We start from the raw sequence: 14,846 nt of genomic DNA, 5'->3' as shown, positions 1-14,846 counted from the left end.
ACCCTGCTTTTTGTACTTTGCGCAACCACTTCTGCGGCTCCAACTCTATGACTTCCGCTACTGTGTTCATCTTCAGCCGCATTAGCTATGCGGTTGCCAAGTGTGGGAATTTCTCGTGGTCTCCAAGATCCCAGTCTTCAAACTTTAGACCCAGCACCCATCCCAAGTGCACTCCTTCAAAAATGATATCATTAGGTAGCAACAGAGTCCATAGAGAGCTCTTGCTCTCATCTAGGTCCTTGGGCACCCTGGATTTCCCTTTCTGTGGAAGAACATATGCGGGCAATTGGGTGAGAGGGTCCACGCCCTAGGTTTCTTCCTCCATTTCTTTGTCCTCCTTCTCATCCACCAAGATTTCCTCAAGGTCTTCCTCCTCCTCATTGGCTTCCAAATTGATCTCCTTCCCCTTTTCTTCCATGGTTAATTTAGTTCCCAGCGGGTTTCTAGGGGACACACACACTGGTACCATAAGCTGCTTGTTTTTCTTGGGCCTCGGTGTGTGTGGTGATTTAGGGATTTCGGTGACTATCCCAGCTCTTTTTGGGGCATCTCTTATTGTCATGGCTTGCGCAGCCTCCTCAGTGATCATCTCTCTGATATCCATGGCTTCGTTTGGCATGGTCATACTATTGTTCCAGAAATCTCTCAATGCTTCAGGTAGGTTCTCAAATAATGCCTTCGATGTCAAAATATCGAACAAATCGGGGTTCATTAATCTCTAGGCACACGATAGCTCAATTCCCAAATGGCCAAGTGTCATTTTCTAGGCATCCCTTTGAAATTTATAGCACCTTTTGAATTTGAATTCGACCGTTCCCCCCAAATCCAGTCCATTAATGCTCCCTTGGTAGTAGATTTTCCCAAATCTAGCCCGTAAAGTTTGCCTTAAATGCTTGCCGCCTATTCCATTTGGTCTCAAACCAAGCATAACATCATGAATAGTTACTATAATGGTCACTTTCTAGCCAAATTATGTGGCAGCATAGATTCCCTTGTGCTGTCGCAGACCCTATGATACCTCGCTATTACGTGCAGCCTTGAAATCGCACAACTCTCGAGAAGAGTAGTTTATAGTCCTGCACCTTCTTTCAGTTACCTGCAGTGCTAAGACTGTGCTTCCCACGGATAGTTAGGTAGCCAAACCACTTGTATACAGCTTCAGCCGACTATCATTTACTTTTGCTGGAAAGAGTTCGCCATTTAACTTCATCAACTGTACCATGCCACCATCTGTGATTTCCTTAATAACATGCGGTCCCATCCAATGCATTAAATCGATAAAATCTCATTGGAAGTCCCCAGGTTTGTCAACGTAATCACGCTCATCCTGTTCTATCACCACGCTCTTTTTATCAAGAAAGTCCATCTTTATTTCTTCCTTAAGCTTCTGGACTTCTGCTTCTGCCATGGTGCTTTTCTCCCTCAACTGAACTCTTTCATTCATGAATTCTTGGAGCCTAAGATCACCCTGCTGGATCTCTTCATCAGGTCCCAAGCATTCTTCTTCGAATTCTTCCAGCTGTACGATCCCTTCTTCCAAAGCTTCACGATCTATCATATCCATGGGTGATGCTATGTGCAGACTAGGCATGATATACTCCATTGGCATTACAACGTTCACTCCATAGGCCAGCCTAGAAGGCATTTGTCCCATCAGTTTCTTGCATGTTGTCCTATAAGCCCATAAAACTGCTGGTACGCGCAGGTCCCAATCACTTCGCTGTGCACTACATACCTTGTTTAGTGCTTCGCACACCTCGTTAAATGCTTCTGCGTGGATAACCTTTTGCGTGATCATTCTCTCCACATTCTATCATTCCAACTTGAGGAACCATTGGCACATTCCCCCCCCCCCCAAACACATGTTTATTGACCGTATTTCCTAACACAAAGTTCATGTGCATCCACGTAGATTGTTTGCCATATGCCCGTACCCACTTGGATAGATGCGTGTGCAAACCATCCCATCCATTTTATTTATTAGCCAATCGCACTTTAGGGTTCCCAAACCGTGTGGACATCATCCTCCTACATGCACACTAGTCTTCAAAGCTTTCCTTGTGCATACCCCACCTCCTTGCGGGCATAGGGCACAGTACCCAATTCAAGTCCTGGAAACATTGCTTTTCTGGTACCTCCATTTCAAACTATCCAAGAAAGTATCCACCTCACTTAACCCATCATAAGTAGGGAGATCTCCCACTTCTATTGATACATAGCACAATGACTTTGTCATCATGTTACAATTAAGCATGGTTAGCTCGTGTAACTGGTTCTGTCATTGCTCTATCTCCTCATTGGAATCTGAAGTACAGGAACTTTTGCGCTCCCATGAGATCCATCCATCCGCGGTGGGATTTACCCAATATTTCTCTCACACAGTTATCTTGTAGATGTAGTCCAAATCATCATCACTTTCATAGTTGTGCACCATCTCTGTGTAGCGAGATCCCTCATCTGGGTCCAAGGGTATAACTGTGCACAAAGACTTCTCAAAAATCATCTTGTGCTTCTTCAGATTAATCACCCCGTTCATGTCAGTGGCCTAATCAATTCCTAAGAGAGTGGGGTAGGGATTGCTATCATGAACAATCTCTATCACTTCAAAGTCTGCTAGCATGCTCGCTTCCTCAATATCCATGGTGATTCCCTATAATTGTCCCAGGGGTATTATCTTCTGTTGGTTTGCCATTCACAGCTAAATAGGAGACCACTGTAGCGTAGGCCTCCCCATGCGCTCCCATGTCTGCTTCGGTAGAACATTCATGTCCGATCCTAAGTCCAGAATTACTTGGTCCATCTCATGTTCTCCAATCTGCGTGGTTAACTTCATTTCTCTCCTTGTTCTAGTATTATTCTTTCAAATCCTCCAGACTACGTGTGGTTCTCCTGACACTATCCCAACGCATCTATTATTGAGTTACTGTAGTCCATTTATAGCCTTACCGTCACACAGTAGATTCATGCATGTTTCAAGGAACATCGTAAGCATAGATGGGTCCATCTATGGCTCCGGTCTATCTTTACTTCCTGAAGTGGAAGCATCAGCGAAGCTCTGCTTAGCTTCCATAAAGGTTTCTCAAGCACGCTCCAAATCAAACTTTGCTTCTTTCACCAGAGCTTTGCAAAACCAAGTACAATCTTCAGGTTGTTTGCCTTTGTCCTCTCCTGTTGTAATGCCACTTCAGAGCATAACGTTCACATTTGGATCTTCCTCGTGCAGCTCAGACCTCATCATCTACAGGTTCTGAGTCAGGGGAGATGGTAGCACTCCCTTGTCGCATATCCTAGCTATCAATGTAGGACAATCCTCTGTCTCATGATCAAATAAGGTACAATACAGACACGATGGACACATTAGGTTCATACAATCGTGGGCATAATGTCTCGTCCATTTGCAATTGTAGCATATCAACTGTTCGCGACCCCTTCTAGGTCCTCCTCCACCTTGGCCCCATCCGCGCCCTAGAAATCCTGTTCGCGCCACTCCTTCATTTTGCTCTAAGGGCCGCATTTCAGCCTGAACTCTGTAGGTGGGAGTTTTATCCATCATTAACTCATAGCTTCTACAAGTGCGCTCATCGTGTCCCACTGACCTACAAAAGTTACAGAACAATTGCTGTGAATTTTGTGTATACTTCTGTAACAAATGGCAGTTGTCCATAGCGTGTTTCCATCCTATTTGACAAATCACGCACCACAAAGCAGGCACCGCGCTAGGTCATCCTTGTTCTTCTAGCCTTAACAACATCAGTCCTCCTCCCACGAGGTAATTTGCAAACACAGGGAAGTGGTCCTTATCATGACACTGACCCTTGCATTTTAGGCAGCACACCTCTTCGCGTACTTCTGGCTGAGCTGTCCTGTCCTATTTCAAACTCTGAATCTTAAGGCATAAGTTTTTCAACTACACATGGATCTGCTGAAATCCCAAGTTAGGATCCTGCATCAAGGTCTCATGCAACCTCATCGCAATCTCTAAGGCCTCTTCCTGAGTCGTTAACTTCTGCTGCGATAGCACGCTCCTTAGATTTTCCGTTAACGATGCTACAAACCATTCATGGTGTTGTCCATCTATCAGATTCATATTATCTTCGTGAATCGTGCATTTCAGCCTTTGATCCAACTCCCAAGGAGTCTCACCTGGTAGCATCGTGATCTCCTTGAACCCAACGATCGACTGCACTTCTGACTTCAGCTTACTGAATTCCTTATTTAGAGCAATTTGGATATCCACGATTCCCGCATTCGGATTGTCATTAGAATGCTTAATATACCAGTTCAGTGCGCGATCCTACAGAGAGCTGACCAACGTCGCTCTATTTATATTATCATATGTAACTCCCAGTGCTTCCCATACATTTCTTATCACAAACCAAAACTGGTCTGGATCCTCATTTCCCACTCCCTTGAACACAGGAAACTTTATTGTGCTTGCCATATTGACTCACGGTGGTGGTGGAGGTGGTACGAGTGAAGATGGAGGTGATGGTGGTGAGGCTGGAGGTGATGTGGGTGGGGGTTGTATGCGTGGAATCCTATCCCTTATCAAATGGATCGCACTTCACAGAGAGACCTTTGTGAGCTCTTCGTCATCCCCTCATGGAGGTGAAATCAAGGGCTATTCTCAAGTCCCTTACTTCCTTCATTCCTGTAGGTTTTTCCACTTCGCGTAGCTCCAAACATCAACATAATTGCATAACCCTCTTTTCAAACAATAGCATTTTAATCCAAGTATTTAGAGCCTTTACATACTTACCTCGCGGTCCTTTGAGAAAGCGTCACTCTGCCTCGCTGTAGATAACTAAAGTATCTACCGCGAACTCAGTAATGAATCCTCATATAACCCGATCGATTCAGTGATCAACAACACACACCATCTTATCCTCTGATGCTTCCAACCTGTGCACCAACTCTAGGGTCCACACAATAGGATTTTCGAGCTTCCACCTTCCTTCCCTATCTGCTAGCTTCGTGATCCACTCATACAACTCAGTAGGGAAAGATGCGAAAAATATTTCGTGGATCTCTATGTACAGGTAGCAGTCTAACCACTCTTCTTTTGTCAGTTGTGGATTCCTATTCTCCCATGCTGCAAACTCATGAATCTTACTATCCAAACAACCTCCAATTTCCTTCTTAGTTGGATTCCAATGATACAACATCAGACATCTCTATGTAGATTCTGGTCCTGGCAACGGAGCCATTTGTTGGCTGGATGGGCCCTGACCCAAGTTTAGATTTAATTAGCCAAACAAATCCCTACACTACTGGCCCTTTCAGCATGAGCCCGTGGTGTGCAGACTGAAGTCTCACTCAAATCAGTATGGAGGGATGCTGGAACCAAGTTTTCGCACCCTGGAGATGTCTAAGGAGTTGATTTAGTCCAACCATGAATGGCTTCACGTAGGTCACTTAGCGCACTACCCTGACCTCTGAGGCCTTCATGATCTGTTATAATCACCTTTGCACAGCCCTACCTAGGGGCTGAGGTGCTTTCGTGCTGCTAAGGCAGCGATCTACGCTATTTCCCCAAGTTACACCATGGATCTTACTTATCTTCTTATAACTATTAGTCAAATTTGCATAAATAGATACTTTATTTTACATTCACTTAATCAACACAATCATATAAGTTCGCGCACCATATAAATAGTGAAATTTCAATTTATACCCAATACATTCAATGCACAAAACAGGAAAATGATACACATAAATGATATGAAACTTCTCTTTATTACTTCTCCAATAGTTATAGACTCGACTCACCTTGCACACTCAGTTGCAGGGGTCTGCGCACTTAGCTACAGAGTATTAGGTCTCTATGCACTCATCTACAGAGCCTTCTCCTACTCTATGACCCAAGACTAGACTCTACATGTAGATAAGACTCAATTATTCATTCTTCATTCATGACTTCATTCTTTTCTTAATTGATTTACAACTTAGAGCCTCGCTCTATTAAACTAATATCTAAAGCCGACATTATATTACAAAAATGAGGGTGGACAACCCTATGACTCATTTACAAGCTCACATTCCGCGTCCACAAAACACAGAGTCTTTACATCAGATATAGTCAAAATTTGGGCTTTAAGCCCCAAAACTTCCCTTTGGGGATCTCGTGCCCAACATCAGAGATTGCTCAGGCTTGAGAAAAGCATTGTAATCATCTCATATTTTTTTACTAATGCAATATATATATATATATATATATATATATATATATATATATATATATATAGATATATATATATATAGATATATATATATATATATATATATATATATAGATAGATAGATATCTATATATATATATAGATAGATAGATAGCTATATATATATATATATATATATATATATATATATGTATATATATCTATCTATATATATATATATATAGAAATGCTTTTTAGTTTTGGATTTCCCCAGGAAATCATTTTGTAATGTGTTTATTGAATTCTTTCTCTTGTATGCTTCATTATTTTGTGATTGTTTAATTGTTTCCATTGATGAGTAGAGTAGATTGAAGTCTATTGTTTTAGTAAATTACAATTAGCAGTTTGAATCTACAAGGAATTTATATGCTTGGTTTTTTTCATGATTGGCTAATGGAGATATGTCTTTTAAGAAGGCCTTTTTTTACGAGGAATGCAATTTTAACAAAATGTGACAACCATTGTTTGAAAACAATTTGAGGTTCTATTGGGAAAAAATTGTTTTCCATTATTAGTAGAGTAAGAATAGGTGCAACCTGTATGTATACCCATTTAATGCAACAAATTCCCGAGACAAAATATACACTATCACATAAGAACGAATGTTAAACATAGTAGAAAATGAGTCAATGTTGTCATAAAAGAACCAACATTGGATATGGAACAGAAAGCTACTACAAAAGAACCTATTGTGGGAATAAGATAAATGATCAAGGTCATCAACATTAATTCAGTGGAATCATTCAAAGAATTACAATGGAAAGACAACAAACAAATCATCCAAGGGGTAGAATGACAAATGGTGAGAGTGTTGTGGGAGATGGTATTCATAAAACTGAGAAAAATGGAGTAAGGATGGAAAATTGTAGCCATGTAGGCTAGGTGCATTTGAAAAAGTTAGGTGACTCTTTGTTGTTAACTCTATTGTGTTTGCATGAGGACATGCAAAAGTGTAGGTGCAGGAGAGATGTTGTGCCACCAAATTGTCTCATTTTTCACCACTCTAAACAACCATTTTCACTCCTTTTACAATACTTTGTTTCCCATCTAGTATCAATATCACTGTATTTCTTACAAAATGTGCCACATTAAACATACACATATTAAATTAGTTAATTGTCATTATTTTCCTTTATTTTTCTTGACTTATAATGTACTTTTATTGGTTTTATCAATGATGGTTTTCCTAGTGTTATTCGAGTGGTCCCTATGCGGTAGTAGTAATGGCCTCTACGGTTGGTGTACTTACAGTCCAGGAGAAATTCTAGAACATGGGATTTATTCCTAAGGATCTTGGCATGGATTATGTTATCTAATTAATACCCATGTCAACCCCATTAGGCTCCAACTCATACTCTATAGTTTGTATAGCGCATGCCAAGAAGAGTTAAGCGACTAACTTCAGACACAATTTGTGGACAACTGAATATGAATCTAGAAAATACGTGACATGGGTTTTTCTTAGAACATCCCTAACTAGGTGATTTTTGAGTTCTTTCTCCAAAAGGTTTGTATGTTGAGAGATATGAGTGGTTATTTGAAAGGGTTTTTTCTTTATGTGACCATTGGCAGACTATGTCCTAAATAAAGCAATCAATTAGCAACTAAAATATATTTATCCTATTCTAAGTTGATTCTAGGATAAAAAATCAAATGCTATCTAATATTGAGTTGTTATACAACCAACACTTCCTAAAACCAAAAATAGTCAATAGTTTCTAATATTTCCACAACTATTATGGTCTAGATTTGAGGAATTTAGTGTTAGTGTGATTAAACTCCCTGAGGTAAGGGTTGACAACCTTAACAAAGAAAAATAAAATTGTCAAGAAGAGGCACTCATTTAAGAAAGCACAATATGAAAACTAATAAAGTGGGTTTACGAAGAATACCTGAAGGTCCTACGTCTAATGTAGATCTCGTAGAGTCCAGACCCTCTTCCTCCAATATGTTCAGACCTACAACACAAACAGGAGGAGCAAATAAATAGAAAATATTTCAAATAATGTGCATATTAGACATTTTAGATCATCAAGTATAGATATATAAATCATAATATGCTAGACATGAATTATAGAAACATGAGATGAAAAATTTTTAGGAACAATATAGAGCTTCTTTTATTGAAAACAACAAATAGGAGTGGAATAATACAACCTGATCCATCCACGGAACGAACAAACCTCCCTCCGGATCCATCCAGCCCAAGCCTTAAATATCACCTCAATATGTGCATTGAAGGGATGTCATATAATGAAAGATGAACATCTGTGTAAGGAAACAAGGGTTTCCTATGACTGGAAGTGTAGGTGGCATAGGGAAAATCAGACTTGATCTGGGGACAAAAGGGATATAATTTCAATATTTTATCTCCTTCTATGAATTAGGCCTTCCAATGAGGTGTATAATACCACCAAAAATCAGTTAATTTAGTTAGGCTAAGGGATCCTGTAGGTGGGCTTTCAGTGAAACCCATAAAACTCGCCTGAGAAATTGGATTTTTTTTTCATATTAGTTAGTAGTTGTTAAATTTGATACAATGTCTTATGCAGGTTGATATTGATTGACTTGATGGTTTTGTGGTTGTGATTGAATGGTTTCGTGAAATTGTTTCAATGAGTCCTCTTTATTTTCCATGAAAGTGTGAATTTATTCTAACATTATGTGTGGAGTGTTATTTTTATGCAAGTGAGGGTTTAACAACATGACTATTTTTCATTGCTACAAGTGTGAAGAGTGATAATTTTTTTTTAATTAGATGTCAATTCTTATAGGAAAAAGATTAGTATTCGGAATTAGGCAATACTAGTTAGCTATTGTTTCCTACATATACTTTGCATGATAACCTTGAAATAAGATGAATTACCCTGGTTGATAATGTATGTCTGATTGAATTGACTTGTTTTATTAATATAATTCATTTTCCCAACATCCTTCACACTCAAAATCGCACTGTCTCACATCAATGCACATATGCTCATCAAATCACCTAGGATCCCAACACTCTTTTTTAGTTGCAATATTTAGGGCCATAACCACCCTACATTATCACATCTGTGTGGCTCTAGTCAGAAACTCCCGCCACTTGGTTCAGCCAAACCATCCTTAACCAATGATCCACGATTGTATGTGAATCATGATCATAAACAACCCATCTAAACATTCCCCCTTGTAACTAAGAATTCTGATCACGATCAGCAATCACAATTTACTTTTATCTTATGACTAATCCTAATCACAAGTCATGATCATGCTTGGCACTTGAACCCTTTCTACTAGTGTTTCAGGTTTTAAATGCAATCTGTGATCATAATGCCTAATCCAATCCATGGTTACCACCATAGCATGTTGCCATCATATCTTTCAATCCATCCTCTCCTACATTCTAGTTTCAGGATTTGTGAGTAGACAACTTCCCTGGCCCATGACTTGGGTTAATTGTACATTAAACTAAAAAATTGTGCTTTTAACCCAAATAGTTGTTTTTCTGTGTTTTTACTAACATTTTAGTTATCATGGATATATTTGAGTTTCCACATACTATCATCATAGATTCCTTATATTTAATATCATCTACAACAAATATGTCTCCACCTAGAAGTAGATATGGAATGGATGTTCCAGGGAGCAGTATTTAAGGTGTTGTTGAGAGTCCTACCAACACAGTACCCATATATGGAGACACAACTTACTACATAGACAAGATGATAAAGATGGCCTAGGGAGAGATATATCAAACATTTGCCAGGCATGAGGTTCCTGAAGCTAAAAAGGATTGAGTGATATATATCAATCTGAGACAATCTTAGTCATAAAGTAGCGGTCAATCCTCCATTCTTCCTATGTGTGGAAACTTTCGATGGCATTTGGTAACATAGTGATGAAGATGGTACTATTGTAAATAATGAATGTAGCGAACTAGTGACCTCGTATATAATAACATATATGAAATACTATTACAAGATGCCTAAACATCACATAATATTTATTACAAAGTTGGTTCTTAGCTACAAAAAGACAACCAAATACATTCTAATATCTTGGTGGTAAGAACTTAGCTAGTTTAGGCAGAGCTCTAATGGAACCTATAAGACAAAATAATTTACAAGGTCATATCAAGTGTTGGTTTTTATGTGTTGTAGACTATATGGAAAATCATATGTGGTGCTTTTTTAGGAGAATGGGGTTCCAATGCCTAATTCATGTGCTACAGACAGGACAATCTTCAACTATGAATATATCTTGGCCTCATCCATATAGACAAATATCAAATTGTGCAAAGGTAATGCTGAAGCAAAATAGCCAGAGTTTTATATGGATTCATCTTTGATAGATTCCATTTTTCCTCGTTGTGAGTTTGAAGGAATTGGATTTAATTAGAGCATTGATAAAGATATTTTACCAATACATATTTACTCTATGAATCTATGGGATGAACTTACAAGAATATTGTATATTATTTTTTCTTAACGATATATGAAATACTTTTGGATTTTCATTGTCCCTGCATGTCTGATAAAGCTAGGGAAACTTTGCAAGTGATTGTAAATTGGTTCACCCCAAGAGATGCTACTTTCATTAGAATATATGGTTCCTAAAATCCACCTCACCAGTTACTGACTTTCATTACATACAAGGTAGTTATTCAATAGGTGGTATATCATCTTACCACTAGGCTAACAAAGTCTCTTGCGAAATACAAGGAATCCCCATGGCCTAGTTTCGTTGTATATTGGGGCTTATTGTATTAAAATATTCAAAGATGCCAAAGTGGAGGCTAAAGATATGGAGCACTATAGGATTTTTGAGCTAAGCTATCACAAGTATGATCCTAAGAAAATTTCCACTAATTACTGCAAAGCTACCAAATATCATTGACACTATGCCCCTATTGTTTATGAGGAAGAAGAAAAGGTGAAGAATTTATTCAATGCTTCTAAGGCCCTGGAATCACCTCAAGTATCCAATGCTTCTCACCATTCTAAACATTTTGATGATGACTCACAAGAAGGTGTAAAATTGGAGGATAAATTAGTTATGCTTAAAAGAAAATAGGAGCTAAAAGCCAAAAAGGAATGGTTAAAGAAGCATAAGGTTGAACACGAAGAGAAGAATTAGAAGGAAGAAGAAGCAAAGAAGAAGCAAGCATAGGAGGAAGCCAGAAAGAAACAGGAAGAAGAGGAATGAACGCAAAGAGAAGAAGAAGAGAAATTAAAGACGAGATCCATGGAAAAGAAGGAGAAAGAAGAAAAAAATGAAAGAAAAGGAGGGAAGGAAAAAGAGATAGGAGGAACAGAAGGAAAAACAAGAGGAATACTTGAAGAAAAGAGAAGAAGAGAAAATAAGGAATAAAGAAGATGAAGAGCGAGCCAAAGGGCTTGAAGATGAGTTGTGAATTGACATAATAGGATAAGAGATTGGGTTAGATAACTCACAAAGAAAGGAAATCATAACACCCATGAATTTTCAAACTCCTACACCCATTATTAGAGGAAAATTATCGATTAGCAAAATGAATGTCACTTCTGAGGAAGAGGAGTGGGTGCTAGATCTCTTGAAATTCAAGTTCGATGAGTTTAAGAAAAAAATATATTAAGAGAGAAGGAAATTCTTGGAAAGGTAGCCTACAAATCCTATATCAGCCACTGTTGGTTTAAGGGGGCTTGATGCATGTTTAAAGTGTACTGTGCACCAAAAAAACCCTCAACCACTAGCCCTTTTAGCAACAACCGCAAGCAGATTGCAATCTAACCCGAAGCAGTTATGGGAGGTTGCAGAACCAGGTTTTTGCAACGAGAGAGATATCTACTCTGTGGCGTCCATGTGTTCACTTATGTCTTATATATATCTACAACTTTGCATACATGAATAACTCTACACTAATGATTGACTTCATAGATTGGTACTTAATGCATAAACATAACAAAGAACAATATAACATGTATTCTTTCACATAATTTAGTAAGCATACATGACGATATATATAACAAAAAACACAGAAAGATACTCAATAGTTCGCCAAAACTTATTCTTATCGATAAAGATATTCAATACATACACTTCTCTAACCTGCACACCCAGATGCAAGTGGTCTGCACACTCAGCTGGAGACTCTTTGAGGCCTCCGCACACTCACCTATGGATCCTTCCCAAAAATACAGAGCCAAGATAGAAAATATGATCAATTACGAATTCTATCTATGCATATCTATATTCAAAAAAGTATTACATCTTGTTTAAATAACTTTCCTTACTACAAGTCCATGGTCCATATAGCATGGATCTGACAAAACAATGGACTAATACCCAATACCTGTTACAAAATAAGGGACTTTGACCCACCCCAAAGCCCCTAAACACTATGCGATGAATAAAAATTCACTTGCTTTATGCGCTCCACACCTCAAAATGCGAAGTCTTTGACCAAAACTTGGACCAAGTTGGGTTGTGTCCAATAGGTCCCCAACACTCACCTATGACTCATCTTGAGTCACTCAGCTACATTTCCCTTGATTTTCTCTACAATTATATTGTAGACTACATTATACTCTTGGACTGTTTCTGTCATTTGTTTCACCTCTCGGCACACCTCTTCCAACAATGCCTTTGTGGTTGGGCCAATAGCCTTCTGCAATATTTTTGTCTCCCTTTTCTTCAACTATTTAAGCCATTTTTCCACTTCTTGAGAAAGTTTGAGGGCATCATGTTGCCACAAAGGAGTCCTCTCTTGAAAAAATTTCTCCTTCCTCTGAAGATCATCTATTTGATTTTGGAGGTTCTTTCCTTCAGTAATACTAGCGAGGCTCTGTAATATAGGTAGGGTCTTCACAGCTATGAAGATCTTGTCATTCTGCTTCTGCTTCAACTGTAATTCTTTCTCGATCTTCTAGATGTTTGGATCCTCCTGTAGTGAGGTCCAAACTGCATCGTGTCATCCAATAATTTTCCGTAGTCGGCCACTATCTCAAAGATCCCTTTCAATGTTTCTTTTAAGTATTTATGCCTCTTCTCTCACACTTTTGGTGGTGTGGCTATCTGCAACCTTATTTTAACCTTTGATATCTACACTTCATACTCAGATTTTATCTTTTCTAGAGTATTATTTGATTCCCTAATCATGAGGGCGAGCTTCACGACCTTCACATCTGTGACTGTGCTACAAGTATCTTCGATGGATTTTTCCAACTACTGTTGTCACTACCATGCATTGTCTCTTTCCTTAGCCACCTTCTCCAACTCCTTCATCAGCGCAACTTCCTCCTTTTCCACTAGCATCGTCAAGATCGAAGTTTGATGGTCCTACTTCTACATCTCAGTTGTTAAACTTTGATGAAATTCTTGCAGCAAATACATGGGTAGCGCAGAAATATTCATGTTGACAGTCTTCCATGCTTTGGCTCGTTCTTTGTCCTCCAGTGTGTAGAACTGTAGTGCCCCAGCTGGCACCTAAAAAATTATAACGCCAAACTGTTTCTCTATTCTTCGCTCTACCTGCAAAGGCTAAGTTATTTGTTATGGTTTTTTTTTTTTTTTTTTTTTTTTTTTTTGTGGCAATGCCTTCAACTCCATGATTTGTTGTTTTACCTCAGCAAAGATAACTTTATAGCGATCGTCAATTATGTCACAAGTCTCTGCGGTGATCTCTTGAACCTTCTCACCGATCTTGTCGATGTCCCCATTAGTGAGGACTAATGATATTGCACCTTTGGACTTATCTTCTTTCTGTTTTTTCCTCTTTCCCACCATAGTTTTTTGTACTCTCCTCCTGATAATAAAAGGTGACTCCTCTAATACTCCTGCATCACTAAGGGGTTCCTCATGCTCCTTCTTCGTTTCCTCTTATTAGGGTACTATAATATAGGTAATTGGACTTTGACTGTCTAGTTATTTATTTTTGGAATCTGCTGGTAAAATTTAGCCTATGAATCAGTAGATGTCATAGCCTAAAGGGTTACTTGTCCAAGGAGCAATTTAGTTCTTGAAGTCTTGTGGCCAAGATAAGTCTGAATATTTGGAATATTTTTTGCATATAAAGCCTAGGTTAGACTATGTTTCAGGTATTTTTACAGTAAAGTGCTCAAAATCATATTTCCAATGATATATTTGGTGCTTCAAATCGACTTTCAAATCAAAAGATATAGCAAATTAAAATTTTCTCTTTAAAACTAGGAAAATAAATAAAAAATAAAAACCTCAGTGTGAAATCATTTATTTAAAAATAATAAATAAATTCAAACTATATACTATAGGAACGAGATTTATTTATCATGCATCAACCAAAGTCAAAATTTATGACCCCGCCCCCACACTTCATACACTAAACTTCATGCCTCGAGATGGATAAACAATTAATCCATGGTTATTAATGAACTGGGGGGTTCCTATTCTACCTTGAACCTACCCCCTTCTAAAAAGTCGTTTTCACTTCTGCCAAGTTTTATATTTGTCATCTTCCCCCCAAGAAAACCATTGTTTATGATGATTTAAATATCATGATATATGCTGGGAAGGTCATTTGTGACAATTTGTGCCATTTTATTAATTGAATTTCTTTGGAGCTAGAGCTTCCGTTTCTCTAAAGCTGGGATATATTTAAGAAATTGATTTACATGTGAAAGTAAAAGAAGA

The sequence above is a fragment of the Pinus tabuliformis genome, chromosome 4_1 (genome assembly GCF_031772625.1).
Source record: "Pinus tabuliformis cultivar Carrire ecotype Pingquan chromosome 4_1, CPIR1, whole genome shotgun sequence".
Taxonomy (NCBI): Eukaryota; Viridiplantae; Streptophyta; class Pinopsida; order Pinales; family Pinaceae; genus Pinus; species Pinus tabuliformis.
Note: the sequence above shows the minus strand (reverse complement) of the source record.